The following is a 20,338-nucleotide window of genomic DNA, read 5'->3' as shown; positions in this document are numbered from 1 at the left end:
ACTTGCTGCATTAACTCATTCTAACTGTCAATATAACCTTTTGGCACTCATAATATGATTGCAATTATATTTCTGTATGTGATGTAAACATCAGACAAACACAAATAAAAACCAGAGGGCAACAGATCATGTGAAAATTTAATTTTGGTGTCATTCTCAAAACTTTTGGCCATGACTGCACACTTCAGGACATTGTTGGATTCAGTCAGGCCCTGTTTATTTAACACCGCAATGTGAAAGGCAGATTCTCTATGCTGTTAGAAAGGTGGTCGTGATAACAGTCGTTACACGGTACTGAGAGAGGAGCGTACACGTACACCACTGTACGGTGTATGTAAAATTGTCAAGCTCCGTGTTTTTGGATACGGACTGACGCACGCTGTCTCTCTCTAGTTTTGAATGTAATCAAACAGCAAATATACTATACTGTTTGAAAAATGGACAAAACTATAAGGTGTAGGTCTGTAAGAACGGACAAACTCCTCGGCTTTTCCTTACAGAGTCACACACGTATCTAGCTTCAATGTTGGCCGTGACAACAGCCGTTACACGGTACTGAGAGAGGAGCGTGCACGTACACCGCGGTACGGTGTATGTAAAATTGTCAAGCTCCGTGTTTTTGGATACGGACTGACGCACGCTGTCTCTCTCTAGTTTTGAATGTAATCAAACAGCAAATATACTATACTGTTTGAAAAATGGACAAAACTATAAGGTGTAGGTCTGTAAGAACAGACAAACTCCTCGGCTTTTCCTTACAGAGTCACACACGTATCTAGCTTCAATGTTGACCGTGACAACAGCCGTTACATGGTACAGTGTGAGGAGCGTACACCGCTGTACGGTGTGTGAAAAATGAACGCTCAGTAATTCACAAGGACAAAACAATAAAATCTGGATTGCTTTGAAAAAAGCAGTTTGCTCAGCAGTGTGCACACAGCAATGCAGCTACCAGGGAACCTTAAAAGGCAGCATAATAACCAACAGAGCTGATGCACCAAGATATAGCCTCCCCTTGCACTGCACAGTGATTGGTGTGTTGTACAGGCAAAATCGCTAGCAGCAGAATCAGTTTTTGGTATCTTCTTCCCTGCCTAACGCTCTTCCTACAGAATCAGCAGCAGCAGCTCTCCCTATTCTGAGATCAGCATGAGTAACATGGCGGTCGGCGTCCCCACCCTTTTATACCCCCTGTGACGCCCCACAAAGCAAGCCAATCACTTGCATGCCCTTCTCCAAGATGGTGGTGACCGCTGCCTATGTCATCACGTTGCCCACAGTGTCCGTTCTTCCTGATTGGCTGCAAAAAGGGCGCTCAAGCATCATGTGAAACGCGACTTTGGCGATAAAGTCGCCGACCTCGTGGCCGACCTCACGCTGGGGTCGGGTTTCGCTTGATGAAACCCGACTTTGGCGAAAGTCGGCGACTTTTGAATTTTTTCGACCCGTTTCGCTCAACTCTAATGGCGACACTACAATTACAGGATGATATATGCAGCACATATACACAGATACACACTATACATGTACACACATTATTTATGCTTTATAAATATAGAAACATACACTATATGCTGTATATACAGTACACACATACTGTGTATATAAGCACATATATACAGTATATACACACAGAAACATTCAGTTTATATACAGTATATACAGTATGCTCACATACATATACAGTTTATATATTTACACAATATAGTGCACACATGCAGTATACAAATATAATATACATACTATATACTGTATGTACATGTATATACATATTATATATAAACTCACATGCACCAGATATACACAATCATACTATATCCTGTATATATGCACACACATACTATATACACATATACAGGCACACAGTATACTGCACATGTACACACACAGATACACATATGCATGTATACTTACCAGGTTCTGTGGTTTCACTTGTACAGATCCTTTCCCAGGACAGTGCTTTACAAGCAGCCATGATGAGTACTCAGGAGGAGATGACACAGACACACAGGGTGGCAGGCATCTTCATGGCTCTGCTCTGATCTCTGCTGTGCTGTAATCGGCCCCTTCCCACTCACTCTCAACTTCTAACCTGACTGTAGGGAGAAAGAGAGAAGGGGGCTGGAGGGGGGTTTGGGAGAGACGCTCTGGGACTACAGGGGATGCACAGCATTATTCACTGCTGTACACCCTCTACTATAGAGCGAAATTGGGATTTATATCATTGTAACCGGTTGTTGTATTGTTTACTGGTTTTTATTTTTTTTATTATTTTTCTCACAATGTTTGTATAAGAAAAACAAAATGTTAGTAATTCTTTGTTTTGTTCAATAAAAATTATCTGATTGAAAAAAGAAAGACGATTTAGTTGTTAATAGATGAAACGTATAGAAAATACCAAGATCACATGAGAAGGTACTCGTACGAATCCACAGATAAATGTGGTCTCTCATTGGCAAGGAGGTTATATCCATGCATGCAAGGGACATACGTATGTATCCAAAATAAAGAAAATAAAGCTGAGGCATGTTGTTGCTGTTATAGCTCGCTCTATAATATCCATGGATAATACCACGACATGCCACCTAATATTCTGGAAAGACAAACTGACAAATATATTATGGACGCTGCTCTTCCTTCCTTACAGACCCCTGAGCAGGAGGAACTAGACAAAGCTGTCACTCAGGAAGAGATCGGAGAGGCCATTAAATCATACCCTATCGGGAAGAACCCTGGGCCAGATGGAGGCAATAATAGATTTTATAAGAGGTTTGCACCCCAGTTATTACCATTTTAGGAGAAGTGTTCAGTAATATCTCAGAAGACTCCCTCTCTGCCCCTTAATTACTTGAGGCTGACATAACATTGTTTTTGAACGCCTGGAGAAGAACCAAATGTCTGCCCTAATTTTCATCCAATATCACTAATTACTGTAGATGTGAAAATATTCTCTAAAGTGATTACAGCCCGGCTCTCCCACTACCTGCCCCCAATTGTTACCGACCATCAGGTTGGCTTTATTAAGGACAGAGAAACTCGTGAGAAAACATTGTTATTAATGTCAAATGCGGAAACCCCGGGGATCCCAATGTGCCTTGTTTCTGCCGACACTGAAGAAGCGTTGGACATAGTGCCCGGACTTTCTTCAAGATCACTCTATGACATATTGGGTTGAGACTTTTCTTGTTATGTATCATTCTCTCCTTATACACTGACCCTAAACTGATAATTAGGGGAGACGGCCTTCTATCCGACACATTATCTATTAATAATGGGACGAGATGTTAAATATTAATAATTTGGTTGTTAATTTCTTATCACACTCAGTTCGGTTCTGGCAATTGCCTTCCACTGACACTGCATGTGCTATTTTAGCAAATGGTAAATGTCAACTCCACTACATATGTAAGATTAGCTCATGGTAAAAGGTCAACTCCATATGTGGAGATCACGTGCTTTGAAAGATGTATATTTAAGGTGGGGGCTTACTCTAGAGGTCGCTGTTGCTCCCTCCCCATCTTGAGACACAGACGCGAAGATGTCATCTCTGCACGTACATAGCATTGAATGGACAGACAGCTGATATGTAACTTTACTACGTAAGAAGCCTAAGAGAGACAGACGCCATTTGCCATGTGAGATCCCAGAGAGGAAGAATACATGTTGCTTTGCTATGAACTAATGGACAATCTCTCTTTCACCTATTTTTTATGTTTTTCTGTAATAGTTATTTCTCTGATGGAAGAATTCAAATAAACCACTACATTTTTATCTGGTAACTAGTCCTGAGTATTATACAAGAATACGCATTTTTTACATTGGCGAGCCAGCCAGGATCTGAATTTTTGTACTTTTTTTGCGGATTTCCCTCAACTTGCCCAAAAGGGGGATTGAACTTTGCTAACGTCAGTCATATGTGCAAGTTATGAGGAACTCCACTACTCACAAGAATCAGACAGAACCTAGAAGTGAGGACTAAGAATTGCCAGATGGATTGAGAAGTACTACAAGTGCCAGACGTGCTGAAGCCAGACGTGTGAAGACAAGAGCCCAGCGTTGTCCATCAAAGGAACGACAAGCTGAGATATTTCAAGGTAAGAAATATGGATGTCATTACTTGTTATTCTAAGCAGAGTAAATTGAAATTTAAGTCTGTAGATGAGTCTAATTCAGAAGTATTATGGCTCAGCTTATATGCAGAATGTGAAGTGGAAAATCTAAAGATAGATACTAAGCTTTTCAATAGAGAAAGAGAGAGATTAAAAAATATTCTACAAATGGTATATTTCATAGGTCGGTGTCAGAGAAATCCAAAGATGATTGCTGTGTGAAGGAAAATAGTGATGTTCCCGAGATTGGCTGTAAAGTTAGGGAGATTGAACAAGACTGTAATCAAGTGTCTGTAGCAGCCATTCAAGGTGACCTTGCAGACGTGGAACAAGATGGAGGAGGAGACTTCAGATTTGACGTAGAGGATGTACAAGGGAAAGACGGACCACTAAGAATAGACCACTCAGAGGCCCAACTCTGAAGTAAAGTAAGGAAAAATGTGTTAAAAATATGCAAAATCATTCCTGCATGTGATAACAAAATCCATGTTTGTAGAAACTCTGAGGTTTTTGAAAGCTGTGCTGAGAAATTTGATTTAACTAACGAAGAGAAGAATCAGTTGTTCAAAATGTGGATCCCTGTAAATTTTGCTAGGAGATTGACTTTAAAGTTATCTGGTGAAACACATGAGAACTTAAATGATAAAGACAGATTAAAAATTCTGATTTTTTTGTGCATCAAATGAAAATTATCCAGATATTGATATTCTTCAAAAATTAAGGATTGGTCGGAAGGAATGTACCTACACATTCATGTCCATATATGAACGCCTGTATAGAATGCTGAGTGAGAATGTCAAGACACAGTCCCTCATAAAGACTTTTGTAACCAAATTTTGGTTTTTAAATCCTGCATCTCGTGTTATTGCGTCACAAAAAGATTCTTTATTTGAATTTGTAGAACTGTATTTTGTAGTGAAAATTAAAATCTACTCCAGTAATATTTAGAATTATGAATATATTAACCTTCTCTTTTATTTTTCCTTAGAATTATCATTTCAAAGCAGGACTTAATCGCGAAAAATTCTCTTACAAGGATTTATGCCTTTATTTACACAGGAAGTTATAATAATTGCATGATTTTATATATTTAACACTTAAATAATATTCCTATAACTAACAATTTAAAATGTGTTCTGTGTGTATGCCTTTACTGCATGGCATGAATGACAACTACAGCATGTGAAATTTGAACTTTGTTCTAATAATAAGTATACCAGTATACCATGTCCTTGTTCTTTAGGAAAAGAATTTTTAAGGAGTCTCAACTTTTGCATATCAAAGGAATTTTTTTTCCTAGGCCTAAAGTTTCAAGTATAGCTATACAACATATATTTATGTCATGTGTATTTGGGGAATTTACCAAGAAATATTAAGATACTAAATGTAATAGTTTACAATGCGCATTGATAATTAGGATAATTTGGGTTAAAATACACTTTCGTATGTGAAATCTGTGGTGTGAACTTATATGTGACACAGTCTGAGTGACAGATGATGCGTGTATGAGCAGCTGCTTAGGAGTAATGTGATACATTTGATGTATGAGACGCCTCGAGGTTCTGTATGAGGAAAAACTTTGTCTTTAGGAGAAATATGCAGATCAGTTAAATTCTTAGAATATTAAGATATAATGAAATATTATCTACACAGCATATATTTCTAGATTTCTTTAGTAATTATTTCTTGATTTAGTTAATTGTGGATAGGTGCAATCGCACATCAAAATGGCTTAAGAAAATCTACATTTAAATTAATTTTTCCAAAGGATAATTTTATGATATTCAAATTAATTTTAATGGTTACACATCTTCAGACAAATAATGGTATAAGCAAGTATAAATTCACATAATTTATAAATTAATTATTTTTCATTTTGGTTTGATAAATGAATTATTTCATAAAAAATATTTTTTGGTATTAAGGGGGAAATATGTTTTTGATCCTGACTTCATCATCACATTAGATTAATACCTCTTCTTCACACATTTTAATAAAAAAGAAATATTAATAAGGTACAATGGTATAAGTATTGGGTATAATAACATTAAGTATTATAAAGAGTCATTTATTTACACTGAGAAGAGTATTACATGCAAAGTTGCATAATTTGGATATTTTGGTAACAAGTTTATGACAATTATGAAATAATCGAGATCATGGAAATATTAAGAGTATATGTTACTGAGGACATAACTACTCTGCATTTGGTATCAATATAAAGGCCTTATTTTTATTCTTGTTTTTCATTTTCAATTTTATTATTCTATTTTTATTTGAATTCCTAAATTTTTATTTTTTCTGTCAATCAAGAAAAAAACCATCAATATTTAATAAAGTAATGTCTAGTATAGAATATTGCTTCATTAAATATAGCGATGATATGGTTCTATTACAAAGGAAAATGTTTCAGTTCTGAATTCTATGCAACAATTCTTTTATTCATTCATTCATTTATATATTCTTATTTTGGTTCATGGCTATACATTCCTACATATTATTAGTATAATAAATATATTCTATTAATAAAGTTGAATAATAAAGATGAAAACACTGGTTACATAAAACACATTGACACCTATGGGTTGAAAAAGGTAATTACACCTATGACATAAAAATGTTCTAACACATGAAGAATATGGATAATAATGTATCATCACTTATTATTGGTTTATTATTGTTTTTGAAATCCATATGTGGTACAAATTCTGATAATAATTATATGGATGTTACTGATTGCTATGGTACGCTGTGATATTATAGGTTAGGAAAATTACCAGGTTTGGTATAGAATAGGGAATGAAGACTTCAAGCAAGAACTGAAATTATGTTAATAAAGACTTTTCATATTTCTAAATTCAATTGATTCTTACCAGTAGCAAGAAGAAAAACACCGCGATCCAGAAGTCCCAGAAGGTAACAAAGCTATGATTTCTGAGTAATAGACTGTGTCAATTACAAGTGCAGTATCCACCACTGACAGTCACAAGTGCAGTATCCACCACCGACAGTCACAAGTGCAGTATCCACCACCGACGGCCACAAGTGCAGTATCCACCACCGACGGCCACAAGTGCAGTATCCACCACAGACGGTCACGAGTGCAGTATCCACCACCGACAGTCACGAGTGCAGTATCCACCACCGACGGCCACAAGTGCAGCATCCACCACAGACGGTCACGAGTGCAGTATCCACCACAGACGGTCACGAGTGCAGTATCCACCACCGATGGCCACGAGTGCAGTATCCACCACCGACGGCCATGAGTGCAGTATCCACCACCGACGGCCACGAGTGCAGTATCCACCACCGACGGCCACAAGTGCAGTATCCACCACCGACGGCCACGAGTGCAGTATCCACCACCGACGGCCACAAGTGCAGTATCCACCACCGACGGCCACAAGTGCAGTATCCACCACCGACGGCCACAAGTGCAGTATCCACCACCGACGGCCACAAGTGCAGTATCCACCACCGACAGTCACAAGTGCAGTATCCACCACCGACAGTCACAAGTGCAGTATCCACCACCGACAGTCACAAGTGCAGTATCCACCACCGACAGTCACAAGTGCAGTATCCACCACCGACAGCCACAAGTGCAGTATCCACCACCGACAGTCACAAGTGCAGTATCCACCACTGACAGCCACAAGTGCAGTATCCACCACTGACAGTCACAATTAAGTGTCTAACCTGACAACTAGAGGACGATGATCCTATGATGCTGAGATGAACGGTGTTATCACGTTCTTACCAAGTTCCACCTGAAAAGCTTCAATGAAGGCTGGTGAACAATAAGGTAATTGTCAGGAAGCTACAACCCTGACATATGTCCTGTGCATTAGGACTGAGCAGTGGCGGATTAAGTGGACTATGGGCCCGGGGCTGTTCATAAAACCTGGGCCCCTGTACCCCCCTTCCCACCTGAGCGCTGCGGTCCCCGTGCGGGAATTGACAGCCGTACGGACCGCAGCACTTGGTTTGCTGCGGGTCCATACGGAAAACCCGCCACCATTCCACCACGTGTGGACATGGCCTAAAAAGACGTTGCACATAACCTGTAGGCCTATGGCCAATACGCACAAAATCGCCCAACGTGATCCTGGCCATAGGGGATCCACTTTAATGTCCCCACTTTAATTTGAAGTCCCCTTACTTCATCCATTGCAGTCCCCTATCACCCACTCACTTCATCTGCAGTGCCGCTTCATCATTTGCAGCCCCTTATCCCCCCTTCCATTTCATCATGTGCTGTCCCCTTCCCCCCCAACTTCATGTGCAGCCCCACTCCCCCATCATCATGTGCAGCTAATTTTACCCCCACTTCATGTGCAGTCCCCCTTACCCCCACTTCATGTGCAGTGCCCCTTACCCCCAATTCATCATGTGCAGTCCCCCTTACCCCCAATTCATCATGTGCAGTCCCACTTACCCCTTAATTCATCATGTGCAGTTCCCCTTACCCCCAATTCATCATGTGCAGTCCCACTTACCCCTTAATTCATCATGTGCAGTCACACTTACCCCTTAATTCATCATGTGCAGTCCCACTTACCCCTTAATTCATCATGTGCAGTCCCCCTTATCCCCCACTTCATCATGTGCAGCCCCACTTATCCCCCACTTAATCATGTTCAGCCCCACACACCCCCTTCATCATATGCAGCCCCACTCACCCCCCCTTCATCATGTGCAGCCCCACTCACCCCCCTTCATCATGTGAAGCCCCCACTCATCCCCCCTTCATCCTGTGAAGCCCCACTCACCCCCTTCATCATGTGAAGCCCCCATTCACCCCCTTCATCCCGTACAACCCCAGTCACCCCCCTTCATCCTGTACAGCCCCACTCACCCCCTTCATCATGTGAAGCCCCCACTCACCCCCTTCATCATGTACAACCCCACTCACCCCCTTCATCATGTCTAGCCCCACTCAACCCCCTTCATCTTGTGTAGCCCCACTCACCCCCTTCATCACGTACAGCCCCCAGTCACCCCCTTCATCATATACAGCTCCAGTCACCCCCTTCATCATATACAGCCCCCAGTCACCCCCCTTCATCATATACAGCCCCCAGTCACCCCCCTTCATCATATACAGCCCCCAGTCACCCCCCTTCATCATATACAGCCCCAGTCACCCCCCCTTCATCATATACAGGCCCCAGTCACCCCCCTTCATCAGATACAGCCCCCAGTCACCCCCTTCATCATATACAGCCCCCAGTCACCCCCCTTCATCATATACAGCCCCCAGTCACCCCCCTTCATCATATACAGCCCCCAGTCACCCCCCTTCATCATATACAGCCCCCAGTCACCCCCCTTCATCAGATACAGGCCCCAGTCACCCCCCTTCATCAGATACAGCCCCCAGTCACCCCCCTTCATCATATACAGCCCCGTCACCCCCCCTTCATCATATACAGCCCCAGTCACCCCCCTTCATCATATACAGCCCCCAGTCACCCCCCCTTCATCAGATACAGGCCCCAGTCACCCCCCTTCATCATATACAGGCCCCAGTCACCCCCCCTTCATCAGATACAGGCCCCAGTCACCCCCCTTCATTGTGTACAGCCCCCACTCACCCCCTCCCCCATTTAATTCATTTTATAAATAAAAAAAGTTCCCCATACTTACCTCACAGCCGGCTCGCTCCCCAGCAGCGCCTCTGCTTTCAGCATCCTCCGGGACATGTCGGGCGTGCACGATGACGTCATTGCACATGCCCGACATCTGACCCGGAAGTGCAGCCGGAGGGAGCCGGAGCTGAGCAGCCGAAGATGACTGCGACGGCCGTGCACAGCTCCCGGACCCGGCCGGCCCCATAGACTGTGACGCGGGCGGCTGTCTGCTGCCGGCGGCGTCACAGCACAGGGCACGGCCGGCCCTGTACAGGTGCTGGGGGAGTGGCCCGGGGGGGGCATTTGCCTCTCTGCCACCCGGCCCAGCCCGCCCCTGCTCCCTGGGCCCCCAAAAAACCTTGGGCCCGGGGCGACCGCCCCATCCGCCCCTATTAAGATCCGCCACTGGGACTGAGGACTGGTTATGGTGCTATGTTTAGCAAGGAAGAGTCATTTTAACCCTTGCTTTGCTGACCAAAGACATCACAGCTGTTCAAAGACCAGTACCGATGGAGGATTCCAGAATATCCAAGGCGAGCCAATGTAAGCCCAGGTTTTTAAAGGTGACACTGCACAGATATTAAAGCTGCATTTCATCTATAGACTTTGTTATCAACATTTGAATTTATGGACTTTGACTTGACACAACACGATTTCTACAACATCTATATGCTATAGAAAAACTGTGTTTTTTAAAAGAACCAAGAAGACATCAAAATGAAGACCAGATGACATCAGATGATGATGACTGAACCTGAGATGCTTCAATTTAGGTTTAGGGAAGTATAATTATACATATTTTATATGAATATTGTTCACGGCTTACCATAACATGAATTCACATCAATTATGTCATCGAGTACGTATAACAATAATCTGATATTATTATTATTGATATTAAACTATTTTATCAAAGAAGAAGAAAAGAAGAAAGAAGATCTCATTATATTTTGAGGGTTCCAATTAATGTCTGTCTCCCTCAAAAGGGGGAATTGTTAAATATTAATAATCCGTTAATTTCTTATTACACTCAGTTCTGTGCTGAACAGTGCCTTCCGCTGACACTGCATGTGTTATTTTAGCATGTTTAGCTCATGTTAAATGTCAACTCCACTACATATTTAAGTTTAGCTCATGTTAAAGACAACTCCATATGTGGAGATCACATGCTTTGAAAGATGTATATTTAAGGTGGGGGTTTACTCTAGAGGTCGCTGTTGCTCCCTCCCCATCATGAGACACAGACGCGAAGATGTCATCTCTGCACGGACATAGCATTGAATGGACAGACAGCTGAGATGCAACTTTACTACGTAAGAAGCCTAAGAGAGACAGACGCCATTTGCCATGTAAGATCCCAGAGAAAGAATACATGCTATGAACTAATGGACAATCTTTCACCTATTTTTATGTTTTTCTGTAATAATCTTCTTTGATGGAAGAATTCACATAAACCACTACATTTTCATCTGGTAACTAGTCCTAAGTATTTTACAAGAATACGCATTTTTTACAGGCAGAGAGTTCCAGAGTATGGGGGAAGCACGGGAGAAGTCTTGTATGCGGTTGTGGGAAGAAGAGATAAGGGGGGAGTAGAGAAGGAGATCTTGAGATGATGGAAGGTTGCATGCGGGTAGGTACCTAGAGACCATGTCACAGATGTATGGAGGAGACAGGTTGTGGATGGCTTTGTATGTCATGGGTAGGGTTTTGAATTGGAGCCTCTGGGCAATAGGAAGCCAGTGAAGGGCCTGGCATAGGGGGGGGCTGGGGAATAGCGGGGAGACAGGTGGATTAGTCGGGCAGCAGAGTGTAGGATGGACTGGAGCGGAGCCAGAGTGCTAGAGGGGAGCCAGAGAGTAGGAGGTTGCAGTAGTCGACGTGGGAGATGATAAGAGCATGCAGCCCAGCACAGCCTCCAGGTGATATATACATTTGCCTGAATTTTTATATCTACACATGGTTTACACAAATTATATTTTCTTGTCGTAACTCTATACTATTTACCATTAGAAGCTGTGTATTTTTGTAATTGTATGTATACTGTACATGATTAATTACTTTTGTCTCTGTAAAAACAATCCCCTCTCTGACATCGGGCGTAAATGTACTTCCTCCATTTGATGTGGGCTCCGGGGGTGAGCCCACATCTTTTCCGGCACATGTCAGCTGTTTTGAACATCTGCCATTTGCCCCTAACAGCCTCTGACAGCGGCACTTCCAGCAAGATTTCCGGAAATCCCACCATCGGTGACCTCGTCACCGATGGGCTGGCATGACAACCAGAGGTCTCCAGCAGACCTCTATGCTTGGCACTGCCGGAATGCTATGAGCGCCGCCCGCTAGCCAAAACCACATGGACCAGGCATTGTCCTGCTGAACTCCCGCTCTCCTTTTAACATGTTCAAAACGCTACTCAGACAACACAGGGTGAGGATAAAAGTGTGGCAATGCTTTATTGAACTACAAAACAGGCAGATAACACAAAGAACAGTCCCAGCACAGTACCCAAGATGGTGGACATTACAGAGTCTCACCCTCCACTAACCCGCCGGGATAATAGCAGCTGTGACTTCAGACCTTCCAGGGTCGCTACCCCACCTGTGGCACGCACACAGAGAGGAGGTAACAACAAGTGTAGGAAGATGACAGTCCATACAAGGCCAGTTGATCCAAGGATCACAACCTGGCTTCATCTTCCAGGGTCGACTACTCCACCTGTGGCCCGCACACAGAGAGGATGTAACAATAAGTGTAGGAAGATGACAGTCCATTGAGTCCATACAAGGTACAAGGCCAGTTGATCCAAAGACCACAATCTGGCTTCTCCGAACGTATCCATGGTTCAGTGATGGTCAATGGAGCAGATCTGTATTCTTCCAACCGAGGCTGAAAACCCCTAGGTTGTTTCCTATAGAATGATAGGTCCATGTCCCTTGTGAAAATATGGCTGCTGTCCTGTCTCTTGTCCTTTGGATGTATAGATGTCTTGGCAGAATCTCTCTGGCTGTTTCTCTCTCTCAGTCTCTTTATACAGAGGCATGTAACCTATTTTTAGACTTAACAAGTGTCCCTCATTCAGTGTTTACATAAAGGGTAAGAATGGAGATGAGATTATTGCATTACTTGATTATTTAAACTATTTGCATAGTTTTTCCCTCTCTGCTTTAGAAGTCAGCAAACTGGCTCCATAACACAATGCATAATTAGCATATCAGCAAACATCACTAGTGATCAAGGATAAGCGCACAATAAAAGTCAATATTACCGGCTTACACAAGCAAAAGTCTGTTTTCTTGACCAACCAGAAATCAGCACTTAAATTTAAAGCCAACATACAGATAACATTCTATTATTCTTCGTTTGCTAAAAATAGTCGTCTGGTTAATTAAGATACAATGCTGTATGTCTTCACAATGCCAAAAGTAGAAAAAAATGTTTTTAAAAATACTAAAATATAAAAGTTCAAATCACCCCCCTTTCGCCCCTTTCAAAATAAAACAATAAAAAATCAAACATACACATATTTGTTATAGCCGGATTCAGAATCGCCCGATCTATCAATATAAAAAAGAATTAACCCGATCGCTAAATGGCGTAATGAGAAAAAATGTCAAAACCCCAGAATTACTTTTCTTGGTCACCGCAACATTAAAATTCAGTAAAGGACGACCAAAAGATCGTATCTGCACCAAAATGGCATCCATTAAAAAAGTCAGCTTGACATGAAAAATAAGCCTTCACCCAACTTGAAATCATGAAAAATGGAGAAGCGACGGATATCGGAAAATGGCGCAATTCTTTTATACTTTACCTAATAAAGAGGAGTTATTTTTACTGATACAGTGGGTATGGAAAGTATTCAGACCGCTTTAAATTTTTCACTCTTTGTTTCATTGCAGCCATTTGGTAAATTCAAATTCATACTATCTATTCCTGACACTGGAGGGGCTTATAACCTTCCGAAGTATATAGTTTGAGGTCTGGGATCTGCCAATATGTGGCTAGTTTTCTGACTGTTCTGAATAACATGATACATGATTATAGTTTTTTTTTTCGCTTAGTCTCGCTTGAATATAGGTCAATATTAAATAGTCTCTTGATGAGTCGCCTTTGGTGAGGACGATGAAACCCGCAGAAATGAGAGGCTTGGAGAGTGAGTGTGTAAACCTCACCTCACCCTATATACTGAGATGTGGGGTATATGTTTTTTCTATTAGTCACCTTCTGACTAATCTTCAGGGGGTGAATTATGGGTATAGCTTTATATTTGGAATTAATAAAGTTTAGTTTTATCCTTTTGTCAGCAAACATGAGGAATGACAAGAGACAACCCATTTAAGAACATTTAATTTTGGTTAAAACTATTCCAACATTATGAATATAAAAAAAGGCTTCTCCCCTATGTGACATCTCTGATGTTTATTAACAGTTGATTTCCAAGTAAAATATTTCCTACATTAAGAAAATGAAAATGGCTTCTCCTCTGTGTGACTGCTCTGATGGCGATCAAGAAGCGCTTCCTGGTTAAAAAATTTCCCACATTAACAGGAAAAAGGCTTCTCCTGTATGTGGGTTCTCTGGTGCTTAACACAATTTGATTTCCTTGTAAAACATTTCCCACATTCTGAACATGAAAAAGGCTTCTCCCCTGTATGAGTTCTATGGTGTTCATCAAGACTCCCTTTCTGGTTAAAACATTTCCCACATTCTAAACATGAAAAAGGCTTCTCTCCTGTGTGAGTTCTCTGGTGTTTAACACAATCTGATTTACTGTTAAAACATTTCCCACATTCTAAACATGAAAAAGGCTTCTCTCCTGTGTGAGTTCTCTGGTGCTTAACACAAGCTGATTTACTGATAAAACATTTCCCACATTCTGAACATGAAACAGGCTTCTCCCCTGTGTGAGTTTTATGGTGTTCATCAAGATTCCTTTTAAATTTAAAACATTTCCCACATTCTGAACATGAAAAAGGCTTCTCTCCTGTGTGGATTCTATGGTGCTTAGCACAAGCTGATTTACTGATAAAACATTTCCCACATTCTGAACATGAAACAGGCTTCTCTCCTGTGTGGATTCTATGGTGCTTAGCACAGGCTGATTTACTGCTAAAACATTTCCCACATTCTGAACATGAAACAGGCTTCATCCCTGTGTGAGTTCTATGGTGTTCATCAAGATTCCTTTTAAGGTTAAAACATTTCCCACATTCTGAACATGAAAAAGGCTTCTCCCCTGTGTGAGTTCTCTGGTGCTTAACACAAACTGATTTATTGATAAAACATTTCCCACATTCTGAACATGAAAAAGGCTTCTCTCCTGTGTGAGTTCTCTGGTGCATAACACAATCTGATTTAGTGTTAAAACATTTCCCACATTCTAAACATGAAAAAGGCTTCTCTCCTGTGTGAGTTCTCTGGTGCGTAACACATTCTGATTTAGTGTTAAAACATTTCCCACATTCTGAACAGGAAAAAGGCTTCTCCCCTGTGTGAGTTCTTTGGTGGGTAACAAAATGTGATTTATGTGCAAAACATTTCCCACATTCAGAACAGGAAAAAGGCTTCTCCCCTGTGTGAGTTCTTTGGTGGGTAACAAAATGTGATTTATGTGCAAAACATTTCCCACATTCTAAACATGAAAAAGGCTTCTCTCCTGTGTGGATTCTCTGGTGCTTAACACAAACTGATTTATTGATAAAACATTTCCCACATTCTGAACATGAAACAGGCTTCTCCCCTGTGTGAGTTCTATGGTGTTCATTAAGATTCCCTTTATGATTAAAACATTTCCCACATTCTGAACATGAAAAAGGCTTCTCCCCTGTGTGAATTCTCTGGTGAGTAACAAAATCTGATTTCCGTGTAAAATATTTACCACATTCTGAACATGAAAATGACTTCTTTGCTTTAGGAGCAGTTTGTTTTTTAATGCCTCTTTTGTGACTTTGATTTTCCTTAGTAGTCAGTAAAGAATCAGAAGATGGGACATGTTTCATAGGTTCAGATGACAGATCTTTGCTGTGAATGGATGATGATGTGTCTGGAGTAACGGCATTCATTTCAGGTGTATCTTGTAGGATATCAAGATCATCAGATTTAAAAATTGAAGATGTCAGCTGTCCCTCTGATCTCCTGGTACAGTCATCTAACATAATAAACAATTTTTTTAAATAAAATATCCTTGAGGTTTATATTTTTCAACACTTCTACTTAAAAAATGGCAAGCTATGTAAAAAACTTTATTTACCAAGACAATGACAGTTCACAGTCTAATTGAAAACCTTGTTGGATGAGCCAGTAGTGTGCGGTGTTCAACTGTTTGTTCATTCTGCCTCCCAAATGTATATATATAATTGCCTTAAATTGTCTGTCATCCACTTCCATCTGGATGTCCCCGAATCCCACAATCCACTGCGCCGCACCGGAAGTACGCCGACCGCTATTTTGGTACACCCAAGTGATGCCGCTCAGATCCAGGACGCAGCTGCGATCCCGAATACCCCTGGGATCCCAGCTGCCGCTTATATCCAGGCTGCCACTGTGATCCCTACCGGCGCTGGGATCCCGACCGCTACTCGGATCCCGGCCACCGCTCGGATCCCGGCCATCACTGCGATCATGAGGCTGTTAAAGGGGTGTAACGAGGGGGTATAAAGAGAGGGGTGTAATAAAGGGGGTATAATGAGAGGGTGTAATGAGGGGGGAGTAATGAGAGGGATGCCACCGCCAGACCCCCGCCAGGACCCACTGTCTGACTACATGCGCCGGATCCCACCGCTGCCTCCCCACCCACCTCCATGCAGTCACAGTCACCAGGAAAGACTGCGACTTGAGGCCTGTGCTGGAGATTGGGTGCGGCCACCCTCTGGAAGCGCCGCACACCATCTCCAGCACAGATCGCAAAACAAAGTCTTTCCTGCCAGTTGTGACTGCATGGAAGTGGGTGGGCCGCCACCCCCAGCACCACAAAGCTGCCCCCATCGTGATGTTACTGCCCTCCCGATGCGATAGCATCGGGCACACATCTAGTATCAAATATAAAGAAACCAATCAATGTTATGTAGGCGAAAATAACACCAATTCTCATCTCACAAAAAACAAGTCCTCACTCAGGTCCATCATGTGTCAATGGAAAAACAGAGGTTCCCGCACTATTAGTGGCTCAAAGGCTGCTGAAAAGCAACAAGGTTTCCATAAACCAATCCAGCAAAATCCGCTCTCACTTCTGAGTCTTGCAGTGTGCGCAAACAACATTTAGGCTGCGTGCACACGTTGCAGATTTTGCCGCGGATTTTTCCGCACAAAATCCACAGTTCTTGGGAGAAAACTCAGTTGCGTCTTTGATGCCTTTTTGCTGCGGTTTTTCAGGCGGATTTGTATGCGTTTTTGTAAGCTAAATAAAGATATCTTATTTAACAAAAAAAAAAGATTTGTGATGTCATTTCTGTCCAACCTCCTCATTTACATTTGTCCAACCCACACTCCATAACACACAGATACATAGATAATAGATAGAAGGATAAATAGATAGAAGGATAAATAAATAGAGAAATAGATAGATAGCTATAGGATAGATAGATAATAGATAGATAGATAGAAGGATAGATAGAGAGATAGATAGAAGGATAGATAGATAGATAATAGATAGATGGTGGCTTTTGTCCTCAACAGGATAAAATTTAGACTTAGCAGGTACGTTCAGGTGAAACCATTCATCTGTTTCTTCAGTATTTTCTGTGTTGGTTGGAGGGTTGGATTTATTTTCCTTAATAAAGAAATGTCTTTTAAGGTTTAATTTCCTTATGAAAATTTGTAAATCTAAAAATAAATTAAAATCCTTAGGTTTGTTGGAGAGACAGAAGGACAATCCTCTAGATAGGAGGGATTCCTCACTTTCAGAGAGTTTGTAGTCAGAAAGATTACAAATATTAGAAGTTAATTCATTAGCGATGGAGGGGTTAAGGTGGTATTTTTCCTCTTTTTCTCCCTCCCCTAGTTCCTCTGTAGTGCTTTTTATTTTTACGGTTTTGGGTACAAAAAATTGGTTCAGTTGGGAGTTTTTTTATTGCCCGGGGTAAAAGAGGAACCGTCCCGGATTTAGAGGCATCTGAATGATCCACTACAATAGTGTCATTGGTGGGGCTGGTGGAGTGGAGGTATCAGGGTCGTCAGGACCTAATGAGATAGTGGTTAGTGAAGGTACCAACATGCTTGGAGTGGTATCATGAATGGAGAACTCAAGAAGTGAAAGAGGGAGAGAACTGGACAGATCCGAATTAGAGTTGGCTCCTTTGGTCCCAGATTTATTATTACCTCTCAGTGTCTTCGGGGCAGCAGTGGTTTTATCTTTAAATTAGATTAATTTGTAATTTAATCTTTTCTAGATGTTTCCTGGCTTCGGATAGTGTTTGAGAATGATTTGGTACAATATTTGTGGTATGTCCTGATGAAGGGGTCACCTGAACCCCCCAAACACGTAGAAGAAACCACGTTAACACCTCTACAATTTCTGGAATTCTTCTTGCGGCAGCGCGGGGATGATCCTTCCTTCCTATCTAAGTGTATAAGCACTGACAGTGTAGCAGGCATAGCCCGATGGGACTTGTAGTACACACAGCCCCGCAGACCGCCCAATGACCCCCGCACAGCCCCGACATATGCCTAATGACCCCCGCACAGCCCGGCAAACCGCCCAATGACCCCCGCACAGCCACGGCGTATGCCTAATGACCCACGCACAGCCCAGCAGACCGCCCGATGACCCCCGCACAGCCCCGGCATATGCCTAATGACCCCCGCACAGCCCGGCATATGCCTAATGACCCCCGCACAGCCCCGGCATATGCCTAATGACCCCCGCACAGCCCAGCAGACCGCCTGATGACCCCCGCACAGCCCGGCAGACCGCCCAATGACCCCCGCACAGCCCCGGCATATGCCTAATGACCCCTGCACAGCCCAGCAGACCGCCCAATGACCCCCGCACAGCCCCGACATATGCCTAATGACCCCCGCACAGCCCCGGCATATGCCTAATGACCCCTGCACAGCCCCGCAGACCGCCCAATGACCCCCGCACAGCCCGACAGACCGCCCAATGACCCCCGCACAGCCCCGGCATATGCCTAATGACCCCTGCACAGCCCGGCAGACCGCCCAATGACCCCCGCACAGCCCCGACATATGCCTAATGACCCCCGCACAGCCCGGCAGACCGCGCAATGACCCCCACACAGCCACGGCGTATACCTAATGACCCACGCACAGCCCAGCAGACCGCCCGATGACCCCCGCACAGCCCCGACATATGCCTAATGACCCCCGCACAGCCCCGGCATGTGCCTAATGACCCCCGCACAGACCCGCAGACCGCCCAATGACCCCCGCACAGCCCCGACATATGCCTAATGACCCCCGCACAGCCCGGCAGACCGACCGATGACCCCCGCACAGCCCCGGCATATGCCTAATGACCCCCGCACAGCCCAGCAGACCGCCCGATGACCCCCGCACAGCCCCGACATATGCCTAATGACCCCCGCACAGCCCTGACATATGCCTAATGACCTTCGCACAGCCCGGCAGACCGCCTGATGACCCCCGCACACACAGGCCCATACACGCACACAGTCACCGCCCACACACATACACAAGCAGACAGTCTCCGCCGACACGCCGCCCCCACTCTTCCCCCCCCTCCCGATCTGCAGCGTTTCATCCACAGCAAAAACGCAGATATTTTTTAGATCTGCGGTTTTGCTCCGGATATGCCCGACTTAATGCAAGTCAATGGGTGCAGAAACGCTGCAGATCCGCACAAAGAATTGACATGAACCCGCAGCGTTTCCACGCAGATTTTTCTGCAGCATGTGCACAGCGTTTTTCAATTTACATTCACTTTCATGGTACTGTACAACGCAGCTAACCTTATATAAGTCAGTTCAGATATGGTGTACCAAGATGGCGTCTGTGTCTTCAGACAACACCTTGGAAGGAATCCTTGGAATGCAGAAGCTGAGATACTGGATACCATATATGGAAGTGAAGCTGAAATGGACCTATCATAGACTGACACTGGCTACTCAGAAGATGGTGTGACACCCATTTCCTGTCTCTTTGTCTTGAGAATAAACTTCAGTTGTGTGCAAGCCTTTGCTGAGAAAGGAGTAGACATCTAACTCTGTGTTCGGTGTGACTCTTTAAGCGCGCACTCGGCCTATATTGGGTTAGGTACAAGTAATCATATAGATCTCTCTTTAAGGGATCACCCTCACACTAATACCAGGGAGTAGGTGGATCCTCCAGGTTGTAAGTTCTATAGAAAAGGGCTTTCAATGCCCAAAGTCATTTGAACAGTTTTGGGTGGAGGAGAATGTTGTGGTCTAGAGGCAAAATGGTGATCATGGTAATACGGCCGGACTACACCACCGATAAAGCAGCCACAGCCGGTGACTGAGAGGAATCTGTGACTTCTCTGCATTCAGTGGTTACTACTCACCTGGGTAGTCATATGTGGGAATCTTCTCTTTACACCACTCATCATCTCTCACATATGTCTCTGTAGTATTAAGATGGGTCAGACCTTCA

The 20,338-nt window shown here is 43.2% G+C and overlaps 1 pseudogene; it reads right to left on the bottom strand.

Annotated features, from left to right (window-relative positions):
* Positions 1 to 20,338, bottom strand: part of LOC141100531 (uncharacterized) — a 40,916-nt pseudogene extending 20,578 nt beyond the window's left edge.

Source organism: Dendrobates tinctorius, unplaced genomic scaffold (assembly GCF_039654945.1).
Source record: "Dendrobates tinctorius isolate UK_male_01 unplaced genomic scaffold, ASM3965494v1 ptg000106l, whole genome shotgun sequence".
Lineage (NCBI taxonomy): Eukaryota > Metazoa > Chordata > Amphibia > Anura > Dendrobatidae > Dendrobates > Dendrobates tinctorius.
Note: the sequence above shows the minus strand (reverse complement) of the source record. Positions and strands in the feature narration are given on the sequence as shown.